Source organism: Pelodiscus sinensis, chromosome 3 (genome assembly GCF_049634645.1).
Source record: "Pelodiscus sinensis isolate JC-2024 chromosome 3, ASM4963464v1, whole genome shotgun sequence".
Classification (NCBI taxonomy): Eukaryota; Metazoa; Chordata; order Testudines; family Trionychidae; genus Pelodiscus; species Pelodiscus sinensis.
The window spans coordinates 107753161-107769307 of record NC_134713.1 but is presented as its reverse complement, the minus strand read 5'-3'; the positions used below and the strand labels follow the sequence as shown (position 1 = coordinate 107769307).

The window sequence follows — 16147 nt, the reverse complement described above, 5'->3', positions numbered from 1 at the left end:
ATTGGTTAAAACACCTCAAACAGAGCAACTATTAATGGAATGACGTCAGATTGGAAGGAGGTCTCCAGTGGGATTCCACAGGGTTCAGTTTTGGATCCAGCGTTATTTAACATCTTCATTAACAATTGAATATAGTAATACGGGGCATACTGATCAAATCTGCATGATACAAAGCTAGGAGAGGTTGCAAACACTTTGGAGGATAGAACCAAGATTCAAAGGGATCGCAATAAATTGGATAACTGGGCTATAAACAACAAAATAAAATTTAATAAAGACAAATGTAAGGTGTCATACTTAGGAAAGAAAAGCCAATTATTCAAATACAGAATGGGAAATAACTGGCTTGGCAGAAGCACTGCTAAGAAGGATGTAGGAGTTGTGGCAGATCACAACCTTGAAACGAATCACCAATGCAATGCTGCTGCAAAAAAAGTAAATGCAATTTTGTGTTGTGTTAACAGAGACATAATCATGGAAGTGATAGTAATGCTCTACTTGGTGCTAGTTAGGCCTCAGCTGAGCACTATGTTCAATTTTTGTCACTACTATATAGAAAGAATGTGGAGAACTGTAAAGGATCCAGAAGCGAGTGACAAAGAAGGGATAGAATGCAAACCATATGAGCAAAGGCTGAAGGAACTGGATATTTTTAGTTTGGAAAAGAGGAGATTAAGAGGGGACATAATACCAATCTTTAAATAATTGAAAGACTACCATAAAAAAAAGATGGAGAAATTGTTCCTTCTTGACACAAAGCACAAGAAAAAAGCAGTAGCTTTTAATGACAGTATAGCAGATTTAGATTCAACCTTAGGAAATAAAACTTCTTTACTGGAAGACCAGTAGGACAATGGAACCAATTGGCTTTTGGAAGTCATGGCATTTACTTCACTGGAGGTTTTCAGAAGACTACTTGATAGACATCTGTCTTGGATGGTATAGACACTACAAATCTTGCATTGTGGCAGGGAATTAGAGAAGATGGTCCTTGCAGTCTTTTAACTCTATGGTTCTAAGATCCTATGATTTCTGCAAGGCATTAACTTTGACTTTTGAAATGTTATGAGCATCTGGAGAGGTATCAGAAGAAAAGAGAAAAATAGCCTATAAATTTAACCTCTATTGTTGATAAAATAATGGAACAAATATTCAAAAATATATCCACTAAACATCTGGATGGTGACAGATTCAAGAGAATGAGACAGTATTGGATTATTAAAAATAAAAATCTTGCCAGATCTACTTGATTCTTTCCAAAAGTGCAATTACAAAATTAGTTGAAGAAGTGAATGCATTAGAAGCAATATATTTGGAATTTAATAAAACATTTGATACGGTGTCTGATACAGATCTTAATTGAAAAATTAATTCAAATTGTCTTGGACAGAAACACTGGTAACTGTAATAAAAACTAGCTAAAAGACTATAAACAAAGGATAATGATAAATTGCAATGTATTATGTTAGAAAGATGTATAATGTGTATCAGGCAGTGATATATGTTAACACTGGTCTCACTGAATATGATCATTAAATGATTTGTAAGAGAAAGCATACATTATACTCAAACATTATATTAAGGATCTGTCTACACTACAAATACCTATTGGCTTTTTGAACAAGTTTGAGACTACTTTAGTCCAACACAGTTATAAAGTATTACGTATACAAATGAGTTGTGTCCATCAAGTAACATTTTCCATATCTGTGGTCTTGTGTACATTGGAGAGATTTGGCAGACTAATAACCTTTTGGTCTCTCCCTTCTCTCCCACTAGTATGCCTGTAGCACCCCTTACAGAAAATTGCTTTGGCTAGTGCAAAGACAGCACACTGCTCTTAACCTTGCTTGCACATCCACACTTACCACACCCTCTGACTAGGATTATAACACTGAATTCTGGGAAAAACTGGATCCAGGATCCAGTAGTGCCTCAGGAAGCAAATAGGCGAGCAGAGCAGCACCAACTGCTCACAGGACAGTGTACTCCGGCTGTCCTAGCACACACAGGGAGGATTAAAGAGCAGGCAAACTGATTAAACAGGCATGAGCAGAGGGGCCAGCATATATTGCCAAACAAACAAAACCAAAAGGACACACAAGTTTCAGGGTTTTTTAATCTTGTTGAGACCACTCCCACCTGATCTGATAAGACAAACTGTTTGAGTTCCAGTCCCTGAGAACAGCCATGTGTCAACCTACACATCTACACAGGGTGGAATAGTGCTACATGATAATTCACTGTGCTGTATATGGACCCAAACTATGTTAGAACTAATCTCATCACTAACTTGTTACAGACTCAGTCATTAGTAAGGAAGGGCCTTAATTTGGAGGAGTTACAGATACGACTCAGATTGCAGTGATAACTCAAAACATCTCATCCTTAAACATAACTTGTCCCTCCCCCCTCATTTTTATGAAGCAGGAGATGGCTTATAAAGTGGACAAATAATATGAGTTTTGCTGTATATTTTTACTTTCTTAAAAGCTCAATAGTACATACTTGCAAGCTCCCACATCCTCCAGAAAACAAATTAGTCTTCTTCCTTTGTGACTGATCTTGAAGAGTAGCTGTCTTGAGTTCTGTCTCAAGTACAGAATTCAAGGAGGTATCCTGCTGCCCAAATTCTGTCCAGATGTCCCACTTTATGAATACTTCTTCTTACATGTTCACCATGTAACTAGTCTATTCTGCTAATTCTTAATGTCTGATTGGCCATTTCTCATATTGCAGATGGAGGCAACTTGTCCCTTTGCAATTGTTTTTTTAAGAATTTAAGAAGCTGCCCTTATTGACTAATTGAATAGTTGATGCAAATTGCATCGACTATTCAATTAGCCAATTAATCTAAATTTAAAATCCCTACTGTAGACAATGCCAAAAGCCGAATTAAGCTATTTCAACTTCAGCTACGAAATTCATGTAGCTCAAGTTGCGTATCTTAATTTGACTTTTTGCTCTGCAGTGTATAAGTGCCCTATGTAACTGCTCCACCAGCCACCCATCTCAGCTAAAGACGAGAGTTTCAAAATGCTGTTTGCTTTCCAAAGCCTAACCACAGATGTCTCTTTGTGGTCAGACTGGATGCCATTTCCCTAACTAGAGTTCTTCGATTGGTATAACCACCCATAAATGCAACAGCTAAAGAAGATTTGTTAATGACTAGTTTGAATTCCCCATTCTTGTTCATAATACTGTCATTTTCTTTTAGCATAGCAAATATATATTTAAGATATTATTGATTGCAAAGTTACAGAAGATTCTATATAGTTTATTTTTGTATTAAGTGCTCTATTTTCTTTTTTATTATTATTATTTTTTAGTCTTCATGATTTAGTAAGAACCCCAGTTTCCATTGCCACCCTCTTATTCATTGTATCTATCTACTCTGCAGGAATAGACTGGTACACACGCATGTGTATAACAGACTGAGCCAGCTGCTTATGATTTTGAATTTTTGCTCTTTCTTTGAAGAAAAAATGGCACTGAAGCAGGAAATTTTTCTTTGTCTTCTTTTTAGCTTCTCTGTACTTCTTTGACTTCTTATTACTATTTTTAACAACACAAAATGAACACTGATTTTTGCATGTGAGCTAACCTTTTCAACTTTCCAGATCACAGATATGATTTTCATTAAATCACTATGACTATGTGTACTGTATTCTATTTCAGTTAATGACTACCTCTAATTACCTGACAACTGTGTGCTATAGCGTATCTGCTTAGAATAGGTTTAAATAAAACCTGATAAACTAGTCTATTGAAATGGCCTGGAAAGTAAATACCTGTGTCCCTCACAAATTAAAAATGTAATCTGATTCAGACACTCCAATAGAATTGCAGGGCCTGTACAGGACTGCCTTGGTATTACACAGTATGCGATAAAACTTGCACTTGGCTGTGGTTTGTAAGGTTTCAGAATTGCCACTCACTATATGCTTCCCTGTTGGGGCATTAGTTAAGTGTCATTAGTCATGCTGTGCAGTTCCATATTGCCTTTCATTGAAAACTCATCTGAGAGGTTGTTATCAAACTTAGTTTACATATAAGGAAACTGAGGTACACAGGTATTAAGTAACTAGTCTGAGAATTCTTTGCATAGATATGGAAGAGCCAGAAACAGTAGCCAGAAATCAGGATTCTTAATCGTGTGCTTTTACCACTAGGGAACACTCCTTTTGTATGTTTCTTTGGTTGAAAAAGCTGGAATTCTGCCTGTTTGTTTATTTTCTGATCAGTCTGTTCCTGGAATACAAAGGGGGAAAATAACCTCTTTCTGAAGCTCCTGATCTGAATCCAAAATTTCTAAATTGCTAGCTGTGCTAAGTGGAGCTTAGCACATAGTAGACAGAATTTGCTCTCAGGGGTGGGCATCATAATTGCAAATTTGTTTCAATTTTAACAGCATTTTCAATTGCATTTGGCTTTTTTTCACTTCTTTACCATTGTAATAAGCATAGTGCAGTGGGAACACCAGCTGCTGAGCATGCTTCCAAAATAATAACAATTCCCATTCCTCCACCAATCATACGTTTTCAGTGCTCTCATTTCAAGATTTATATTAATTGTGCAAGCAGGAAAACAACAATTGCTGTCTCTATAGAGAGAAAACTTATGGTAGGGCTTTAACCAGGACAGGCCTGCATTGACAGGTATGGCCCATATCTCAGTTGCAGACTGGTGGTCTTTTATGTTGAGTGAGAATGTTATCTTCCTTTTTATGTCCCAGCTATAAAACCAAAGTAAAGATACTATTTGTTAGAATTCCTCTCCTCTGTGGGGCTTTTTTTCTGCTGGGCAAGCAATGGTAGAATTTTGTAACCATAGCTGATACAAACTGTCTATCAAAGATTTACATTTTGACAAAGCATTTGACTCCCAAGAAATATTTCTTCCTAGACCTGTCATAGTAAAAACAGCAGGCACACACAAAATGCTGAAGTGCAATAGTTCGTGAAGTGGAAATGGAACTTTTCTCATTTGGGACGTATCTGTCTCTCATTCTGTGCTCAGAAAATGAGAAGACGTTGGTAGAAGCAGACTAGAATGGTTACTCAAATTGAGTACAGTTCAGTGTCTAGGCTCACTGAAAAACTACTTTAATTCACTCTCATTCATCCAGCAGGCTCAGCATGGAAAACAAGCCAGGGAGAATGGAAAACTTCGTAAGTGCTTATTTTGACATAGCTTGAACTGGGAGATCTATCTACTTGCCTTCCATGAAGTTCCTGTTCAGCTTCTATTTGCTTGGATAAAATGTTAAATGTGACAAATGCTACCCACCAGCTTGAAATTCAGAGCACTATCTGCATTTTTGTCTCTTCAGTGATCTTTTTCTGTTTTCTTGTATTTGGCATGGAAAAGGAGACCTGCTGCATCCAACTTGTGGTTTGTGAGTACTGTCTAGTGGAAATGCAACTTCACTTTAGAACACGAGAAAAGAAAGCTGTTTGGAAATATTGCAGTGGCAGGGTAGTTTCTGATGAAGCAATGTAAACTCCTGTTAGGATGGCTTAAAACTATAATACCTGACACTAAAGTCAGTGGACTGCAGTGGAGTATTTCATCCCCTTCGCCATGGCTGCTGCAACTGCTTGAAGCAGACTAAATGGCAACTGGCCAGTGTGCAAAGATGAAGCAGAGTCTTAGGATGTTATAGTGAACTAGCCCCTTACTAGAGTCTACAGAGTGAGGCTCACCCTCACCACCCCAGGAGTCCTCTCGCTTCATTCTAAATGACAAACCTATGAACAAATGACCTGTGTTAATGTAACTGCATGAATAAGGTCTGGGGTGAAGTACAGTATACAGAGTGTATGAACAAAAGGTTAGGTAAATACTTACAACCAATTGTTTACATAACCACAAACATTTACTCTCTCAAACATGTTAGAAAGCAAAATGAAGCTTTATCTGAACACCCCAACTTGGGGGAGGCGGGAAGGGAGGTTTTCAGTTAAGTGTTTTAATGTAATGTTAATCCTGTGCTTACACTCCAAAGCCCCCTTCTCTTACTGAAAAGCAGGAAAATACCTTTTAAAAGGGATGGTCTAACTATGCATCTGTGTCATTCTGTATGGCAGTTCCACACTACACAACTATAAGAAGATACCAGAGTCTGCATGGGACCATTGTTAAGTAATCTCCTTCCCAACATTACCCTGCAAATTCAGTAGCTCCCACATTTGAAGCCATTTGAATTTTGGCGGCCCAGTGTCTAAGAACCAGTGCCATAACATTCCAAGCTACAGTTTGTGAGTTTGGATGGACAAGTTACTGTGGTGATCTGGTTGCTACGGCACAACATTTTCTAAATCGATAAACATTTTTCTGAGACATCCCTCTAACCCTAAAGGCAACTCTATTTACTTTGTAACTGACAAATATTTACTTGAACTCACGTGGATTTATTCAGGGTGTATGTGAATCTGTGTACTAGTTACCACAAATTTAATAGCGTGCAGGGTCATCCTTTGCTTGAATATTCTCCTTCAAGCCCTTTCATAATAGACTGAATTAAGATCTGTATGGTGCCAACAGGTATTCCTACATTGTGGCACTTCATACACAGGAAGCTGTGAGCAATATATATTGCCTAGAGTGCAGAGGACAGGCTGTCATCACTGCTCTGCAAAAAGGACACCCTTTTCACACGGCAGCACAGCTCATTTATGTCCCACATGTCAGTTTGCACTGCAGTAGGCTTAGTCAGAATCCCTTCCATCAGCTCTCAGAAACCCACATTGTAAAATGCATAGCGGACGCACATACGAACTTGGAAGAATACTCACCTAGCCCCTGTACGTACACACAAGCGTGCGAACTAAAGTTACAATAAATATAAATCAAAGCACAAATGACTAAGAAACAAATAAGGTTACCTACTTTCACAGGAGTGTATGCGATGCAATCAGTCTTCTGATTTTAAAGCAAAAACAAAGCAGATGAAATATTACAATTTCATGCCCATTGAATGGCTCCTGTGCATGTGTGCCTGTATTTTCAGCTGTGACGAGATCCGTTTACTGGCAGTAACCAGGAGGCTGATATGACCATGAAATGAGGAAACACAGTGACTGAAAAATAAAGTACTAGCACCACCATTCGCCTAGGGATGGAAAAACTATCATAAACCTTAAAGGCCCCTTTGGATCCTGTCTCTACACTGTAAGCATGATTTTAACTTACTTACCATTGCTGTTACTGGAGATGTTTGATGAAGATATATTGTCAGCGTTATTAATTTGCCAGGAAAATCCTAATGCAGTCCAGATGATTTTCTCTCTCTGTGCTATAAATCTTGAAGACGTTTAAAACTGTTTTGAACTGATTTTCTTACAAATCTATTGGATGGAGAGAAAAATATACAGAGATAAGCATACGCTGGAAAAGAAAAATACGAGAATGCTGGTAAAGATGTGCGGAAATGGAATCGGAGATTCATATCCCCATTAAGGAATGGGGGCGTTTTTATTGCCCATTCATTGCCCTACACCTTCTTATCACTAAATAGCTGGGTACTTGTCTGAAGTGGCCCTGGAAGGGATTAGTTCCCCACCGACTCTTAAGCCCTTCCCCTTTGTCACATGATCTTTCCATTTCTGCCTAGTGTTTCCTGGAGCAATTTAAGTTTGTCTCTGACTCTGAGGTAGAAAATGAACTCAAAATATAGCTTAGCAATTTAAAGAGACACTCTCCAGTTAAAAATCATATTTGTTAAAAAACAATGTTGACATCTGCATTACAAACTGCAATTTCGACTTTCAGCATTGAAATAGTTTCTTAAAATGTCACTTTTTGCCATCTATGCCGTTCACTAACATACTGCATGTCACACAGCTTGGGGAATGAAAAACAAGAAGCCAGTCACTTTAACGTTTAATCTCAGAAGGGTAGCTGTGTTAGTCTGTAACTTTAAAAACAACTAGTACTCTTGTAGCACCTTAGAGACTAACAAAAATCTATAGTATCGTGAGCTTTCGTGGGCAAAACCCATTTCATCAGATGAGCAGAGGGGAAAACATTAGTATATAGCCACTTTCAAATCAATTGCGCTTTCTGGTTCTCATGAAATATAACACTTGTGCAACTATTGGGCTGAAAAAACTACAGAGAAATGTTTAAATCCATGAACACCTCTAAATTATTTTTTTAAATACATGAAACCATTTCTACTGGGCTTATATTCTATTAAGCCTTGTTGTTATCATGACATAGTTGTATCGGGGCCTAAGTTACCCAACAAAATCCATTTTATGATGTTATTAAAAATGAATTTGTAATTTCCTTACCAGGTCTCCTCCTCCGCACAAAAAACACATAATACAGAGGTTGAAAACATTCATTAGTTTCCTTTGATTTTGATTTTGGAAGGGGAAGGTTGAGCTTGGTCCTGTGTCGATAACCACATTAAAAATGCATAACAGATAATATAACAGTGGAGACAAATATGATGAAAAATAAGAAAAGGAGTGTCCAATTTTTTTACAAAGGCAGATTGGGCTGGATGGCCCTTTCTAGCACCTAACATTTCTAACCTTTAGCCAACATTTATGATTTCATAGAAGCGTAAGTGTTAGAAATGATGCTAAATGCCATTGGCTCATCTAATCTATCTTCCTGATACTGTCAGATTGCTGCCTGTTGTATATTTACTAGTGCTCTTTCCCAGTTTTTAAAAGTTCCTAAACAAGGGGGTTTCTACTATTTGCCTTGGGAGATTATTCCACATTCTAAAAAATAGACCTCACTGTCCAGAACTTGGCGCTGATATTCAATTTATATTTTCTGTTCTTCATCCTAATCTTTGGCTTCTAGTTTTATGCACTAAACATTGTTTCTCCCTCCTTGGGATATGTGACTTTCAGAATACAGTCAGACTACACTCTTCAGATATTTACAGAAATTCATATCCTCGCTGACTCTATGCTGACTTAATTATGCATGTGTGAACTCTTAAACTTCCCCAATCTCTCTAGTCCTTTAATAATTTGTATAAACATTTCTCTGCCCAAAACTCAGTGCAATACTTTTTGGGCATGGCCTCACTATAAATTTCTAAAAAGGATTTATTACCCCTATAAACAGGTCACTCACTGACCACGGGGAGAGGGGGGTCCGGGCCCGCCCCCTCTCACGGACCCCAGCCCAGGGCCCTGAGGACACGGACACTTCTGCTGTCCGGTCCGGCTGGCAGGGCGATCCGCCATAACTCGCCAGCCCACTGGCTGCCTTTGCCTGCCCTGGGCTACTTCCTCTCTCCGTGGTCAGATCCCCTTGCCTCCAGGCTCACCTCTTTGCCTTGGGTTCCATCCACTGTTGGGCCTCGGCGAGAGGCCACTTCCTCGTCCCTCCTCTCTCTGCGGCATGTCCGGGAGTTTAAATCCCCGCACAGACTCCCGGACTGTGGGATCCCGCCCCTTCCAGTGTGACCCTGCTTCCGGTCCAGCGTTGCTCCTCCCCGCGTCGGCGCCCAGCCAGCCGGCGGTGCGTGGGCGTTCGGCCGGGGCAGCCGCCGGGGAACAGCTGCCGCATAGTCGGTAAGCCAGCCCCTGTGTCACTTGGCCCGCGTCACGTGGTGTGCCCGACGCCGCTACCCCGCCCCCCTGCACGGGGGCTGCCAGATAAGCGGCCACCGGCGGGACTGGAGTGCGGGGCGCCTCCGCCCCGTCACACACCTTCCCCGCTACATGCCTTTTTACCCCTTGTTCTGAGTCCTCTTCCTGTCTGTCCCTTCATGAGAAGAAGTCCGTGTTCCCATGCGCGGCTCTGGCCCGGTGGACTACATCAAAGGCGTAAGGCTGTAAAGAGAGATACCAGCGCATAATTAGAGCATTTGAGTCTTTCATGCTTTGCAGCCACCGCAACGGGGCGTGGTCTGTCACGACCGTAAACCGGTTTCCCCATAAATAGTACCGGAGCATATCTATAGCCCATTTCACTGCCAACGCTTCTTTCTCTATGGTCGAATACCTGCGTTCCCAGGAGAACAGTTTCCGACTTATATATACTACGGGGTGTTCCACACTTTCCTGCTCTTGTGAGAGGACAGCCCCTAATCCGTCCTCCGAAGCGTCGGTTTGTACTATAAAGGGTTTCTCAAAATTCGGCTGAGCTAATATTGGCGCCCCTGTCAGCTGGCCTTTGAGTGCCTGGAAGGCCTGGTCACCCGTTCTTGTCCACACTACCTTGTTAGGTCACACTTTTTGTGTCAAATCTGTCAGCGGGGCTGCCAGAGACGCGAAGTGGGGGACAAACCGGCGGTAATAACTGGCGGACTTGTTTTTTGGTCATGGGCAGGGGATAGTCTTGTAACGCTCCTACCTTGTCGATCAGTGGTCTCACACAACCCCGTCCGACGGTATAGCCAGGTATGTAACCTCCCGGTCTCCAAAGTGGCATTTGTTGGGGTTCACTGTTAGTCCCGCCTCCTGTAACGTTCTTAGTACGGCCTGGAGTCTTTTCAGATGCTCCTCCCGTGACCGGCTATAGATTATGATGTCATCGATGTACGCGGCTGTGTACTGTTGATGGTCCTTTAATACTTTATCCATCAGCCGCTGGAATGTAGCCGCCGCTCCATGTAAGCCGAACAGCATGCGTACGAATTGATATAACCCAAATGGGATAGAGAAGGCTGTCTTTTCCCTCAAGGTGGTGGTGAGGGGGATCTGCCAGTATCCTTTACTTAGATCGATCGTCGACAGGTATTGGGCTTGTCCGAGGCGGTCCAGCAGTTCGTCTACCCTAGGCATGGGGTACATGTCGAAGCGGGGTATACTGTTGACCTTGCGGAAGTCAATACAGAAGCATGTCGAGCCGTCTGATTTCGGGACCAGCACGATGGGGCTTCTCCAATCGCTATGTGACTCTTCGATCACTCCCCACCGGAGCATTTTTTGTACCTCCAACTTCACCATTTCCCACATCTTCCTCGGCAGAGGGCGAACTGGGTCTCTCACCTTTTTGCCAACTTCAGTATCAATGTGGTGGTAGGCTCGGGTCGTCCGCCCTGGCTGGTTGGTCAGGACTCCGGCGAACTCCCGGAGTAGGTGTTCTAGTTCCCTTTTTTGTTCCGGTGCCAGTTCTGTGCTTATCCTCAGTTCTGGTGGAGTGAGATTGCGCACCCCTTCGGGGTCTAGGTCTATCTCTGCTTCTGCGGCATTCGATATCAGTCCCTCCTGGTTCTTCCAGGCCTTCAAGAGGTTAACGTGGTAGATTTTTGTTTCTCAGCGGGCTTCCGTCAGCCGTACTTCATAGTCCACTTCCCCCACCTTTCTTACCACTTCAAAGGGGCCTTGCCACTTGGCTAACAACTTGGAGTCCTGTGTGGGTAACAAGAGCAAGACGCGGTCTCCCGGTTCAAAGGTTCTGAGGTGGGCCACGACGTTGTAATGGGCTGCCTGCCGGGCTTGAGCATCTAGTTGGTGCAGCTGGGCGAATTCCCCTAAGGTTTTCAACTTCTGCCTCAGCTCTAGAATACAGGGGACCGACCCCCTTACCCGCATGTCTTGTTCCTCCCATTTTTCCCTCACAATATCCAGTATCCCCCGAGGCTGTCTCCCATATAGGAGTTCAAAGGGGGAGAACCCCGTTGAGGCCTTGGAGACCTCCCTCACCGCGAACATTAGAGCCGGCAGTAATCTGTCCCACGCCCTGGGGTCCTGCTCTATAAACTTCCACACCATGCTTTTTAAGGTTCTGTTAAACCGCTCTACGAGGCCATCGTTTGGGGGTGATATACCAACGTTCGCAACATCTGTATGCGCAGCAACCAGCACAGTTCTTGCATCAGTTGCGACAAAGTTTGTTCCTTGATCGGTGAGGATTTCCTTTGGTACCCCGACCCAGGCAAAGATCTTTACTAACTCGGCTGCCAACACCTGCACCGTAGCCGTCCTTAAGGGAATGGCCTCGGGATACCGGGTGGCGTAGTCTATAATCACAAGGATGTATTGACACCCAGTGGTTGTTTTTTCCAACGGGCCCACCAGGTCCATGGCTATCCTCTCAAAGGGGATGCCGATAATCGGCAGGGGTACTAGGGGAGCTTTCGGGACTCCCTGGGGGCTCGCCTTCTGGCACTCCGGGCACGACAAGCAAAAGTCTTTCACCTCCCGGTAAACCCCTGGCCAGTAGAACCGCTGTATGATCCTGCGCACCGTTTTCTCATACCCCAGGTGACCGGACCAGAGGTTGGCGTGAGCCAGGCCCATCAGCGGGCGGCGATATCGGGTGGGAATCAGTAACTGCCTACGAGTCCTGTACTCTTCTACCCCCCTCCGTAGTCCAGTACAGCCGGTCGCGACATACCTCGAAGTAGGGTCCGCTCCGCCGTTCCTCGTTTCCGGCCCTCACCTCGCCCTCCTCTCCGGCCACGGCCCATGCATGCTGCAACGTCGGGTCGGCTCCCTGCTCCTGGATAAAGTCGCCGTCCCAGGGCTCCAGCGAGGACACCTCCAATGGCGGCTCTGTTTCCCCGTGGCCTGGGTTGTCTGCCCGGGGAGCTAGCCGGGGGCTTGCCGGGCTCGCCGTTCTCACCTAGCATTCCTTCTGCACTTCCCTGTCTCCCCCACTCACCCATCCCCCAACACAAACACACTGTTCTATGGTACCTGTGTGCATGCAGCACAGATTTGAATTGACCTTTTTGGTGCAATAATATATTTTTTGCTTCTGTTTCTTTTTTCTAATTTGAATAGGCCCCACTGAACCACTTTCCAAATGCTCCTTATTTCCCACCTTGGGGAGGAAAATCAATCCTAAAAAACTGTGAAGATTTCATCGACCACAAAAGGGACAAGAGATAATTGATCTATGAGTCAGAATAAGCTGCACAAGATCTTTCTTAAAATACCCTTCATGTCTCACTCCTCTCATCTTCCTGCTCCATTGCCAGCCCAGACAAGGATATGAGGCTAGAGGAGAAATGAACAGACACGCCCGGCAGAGGAGGGCAACATTTAAATTCTTTGCTCACAGATGGGGAAGATCTGTGAGTGAAAGGTCTGCAGATCATTGGCTTTCCTCTAAGAATCTGGCTTCTGACACTATTACAAAGCAGTCCTCCTTAGAACAGGGAGAAACATTGTTCTGCAGTGTTGACTTGCAAGGCAGCAGTACTGTTTCTCTTCCCTGGAGCCATTCAGACCAAACAACAGTCCTTCTCTCACCTAATTTGGATCACGTGGAGTATTGAAATGAGCAAGTGGTGCCAGAAGGAGTTGGACCAGCCAGTAGCCACGCAGCCTTCATCGGCGATGCCACAGTGAAAGAGGAGGCGCCATCGGGACCAGCCAGATATGTTTCTCCAGTTTCTGAATGAACCCTGAAAGAGGGTGTGGTGTGTGAGATGGAGCCTGACACCAGCCTGAGGTCCTTTCCCCTCAACTGAGAGGGGCAGTGAAAGCTGAAGCCCTCAGCCCACTCCTTTTCTACAGCCCTCAGAAGCAGCAGAGCCTCTGTACAGACATGCAGCAAAGAGCCTTCCAATGAGCCCTGCTGAAAGGCATGGCAAGAGATAGATTCCAATTCCCTACACAATTCACCCTTCCTTCACATAGCTGTATGGTTTAGAGAGAGCTTGTGCTTAGCCTGCTGTTTTCTAGAGAAAACCAGCTTTCTGGACCATCCATCCAGCTTTCTTGGGAGTTAGAACTCATCCCACATTACATCCCATTCCTCCTGCAGAAGGGCAGCAGATGAGCAGTGACAGAAGCAAGTGGTGAACAAAGAAGAGGCTTCTCTCTCTGCCATTGTTAATCTGGCATCTTTCAAAGCACTTTAAATTTTTTAAAAAATGCATTTTCTTCCTGTGGATTTTAGCTCCACAGATAATTTTAGCTATTACTTCAGTGTTATTGTAAAATATCATGGTACATTAAACACAGAAAAGAACAATCTTGTGGGTAAGAGTCGTGTCTTTGTGCCTTTGGCTAGTGCTCCACAAGCAGTAAAACTATATTCCCAGAATAATTCTGTCTCTTCCTGGCTGCTGCAGGCACAACAGATGCACTCTTCTGATGTGCGGGTTTTTCATTAGAACTGAAACAGATCATTTCCCAACTGAGTCTATTTGCCAGTCCCACAGCAGGGAATGAGGTGAGTCTTCCTATAGCTTGTCTCAGCTCCTTCTGATACTAGCCCTACTGAATGTACACTCTGGCCCATCAATTGCACCTCCTTGGATTCCAGTGACTTTTCAGGGGACTTGGATGGCCCAAATGCACCAGATTTGTCTCGGTTCTCAGGGAATTACTATTAACCAGTGCCTGGTTTTGAGCCTTCTGTAAAATTCTTGGCCCAGACCTCCAATTTTCTGATCCACTTTCCCTAGGACTCAAGACTTCTAACGTTAAACAGTATTGAATAGCTTTTGGCAGACCCACCTGCAGGGGCGGATAGAAGCGTGGGGCCCGGGGCAGCTACCCCGCTCGCCCTGCCCTATATCCGCCGTTGCCCACCTGTAAGACCTTCAGGTACATTCTCCTCTCTTTGATGTCTGGAAAGTAACTAACAGAGACAGCAGTGTACCCACCCTGGCAAGCAAAACAATTCTGCCCCCTGATGGAGCCAATCTGATCATGATGAGAAGGCTCCTGACCTCATATAAATTTCCTCCTTTGTAGTGGAAATGCCCTTCTGACTGGCTGCTTAGAATAGCCTATCAGAACTGCTGCAAAAAGCAGGCAGAGCCTCTTCCCGTCAAGTACTGGCACCATTCTCATAAGAATCGCAGGGGAAGGAAGAACAAACCCAGCCACCCCAGCTCAGGACAATGGAGGCTTCTCATCCTCTGTACCTTTCGAGCTAGACAATGCCTGGGAAGTGCAAGAATAGTGATAGAAATGTAGCCGTGTTAGTCTGCAGTAGTTGAAGCAAAATGCAGGACAATGTAGCACTTTAAAGACTAACAAGATGGTTTATTAGATGATGAGCTTTCGTGGGCCAGACCCACTTCCTCAGTGCAAAAGGGACTAAATAGTTCCTGGAATAACAGAAGGAGCAGAGGTGCAACTGTGAGGTGGGATGAGATGTGGAGCTGGCAGGCAGAATTAATAGTCAGGCTCTGGCATGCAGATATGGAGCTGAAGTGGGCATAATTCATTAATTATAATGAATGTTGAGGCTTGGGGGTCACACATCCTCAAGCAGCCAGTCAGAGTCCTGCAGGAGGAGTCAGATCACCTTACTCTGAATTTGACCAAGATGGCAATACTAACACACACGCACCCTTACCTTTACCCTCACACACACACACACACACACACACACACACACACACACCCTTTGGGGGGGGGGGCTGGGAGAATTAAAAAATCAAAATACATTTCAAAAAACCTTGAGGTAATCTTAAAAAACCAAACAAGCCAGATTTATTATTTTGAGGGGTCTTATTCATGCTTATTTAACATCTAAACTTGATACTAGCAGTGTACCTGCTGGCAGAGAGGAAAATTAATGTCCAGAAATTCACAACCTGAAATAATGTTGTTTTGTCTGAAGTGTAACTAGAGGGCACAGTGCTCTATTCTGTTCACCCTGGTGCTGGAAGCCCAGAGTTCATACGGTACACCAGGAACCTTCCCACATTAAGGGAAAAAGGAGTCATCGTGAACATCCTTCCTCTTACTGACTCTGACTTTTAAGGAGAAGGTGAGAGATGAGAAAAGAGTGGCTGGACCTCAGGGGCTTTCAGCCAGTGGGAAATAGAACAACGTTGAGTGAAGAATGCTGCTAAATTAGCTTGGGACTCATCTTGCAGGAAGGCAGTGAGGGATCAGAGATAAAAAGCAGTTAGTGTCTAAACAGGAGACCAACCAGTGCTGTCAAAGTGGTGCTTTTCAAAGCACTTTAAAGAGAATCTATTTTCCTGCAATGGATGCCAGCTCCCGGCACATTATTCTTCCAGCGCCACAGAAATACATCAGTACACATTAATAATAAAAAGGAAAATAATGTCAGTTTATACCATCCTGTGTTTTACGTTGGCTTACACTTGAGAAATCGTTAACTTCCTTTCCCAATTTGATCGGGATGCTCACTGAGGATGCTGCTGCACAAACAAGAACATAAACAAAAAAATCCATTCTAATTTCTAGCTTCATAAAGAGCACAGTTAGAAATCGAAACAAACAGAAAA

At 43.5% G+C, this 16147-nt stretch overlaps 1 protein-coding gene across 2 annotated transcripts in view; it reads right to left on the bottom strand.

The window, feature by feature from the left end:
* The window catches only part of ESR1 (estrogen receptor 1), a 297806-nt gene extending 290289 nt beyond the window's left edge, over positions 1 to 7517 (bottom strand). The window contains exon 1 of one of the 2 annotated variants that reach the window (XM_014569514.3): positions 7199 to 7517. The gene's annotated coding sequence lies outside the window, so the exon portion shown is untranslated. Of the gene's footprint in view, positions 1 to 6891; positions 7047 to 7198 lie in introns of those variants that run through there. The other variant, XM_006114974.4, reaches the window with a different exon arrangement.
* Positions 7518 to 16147: the final 8630 nt, after the last annotated feature.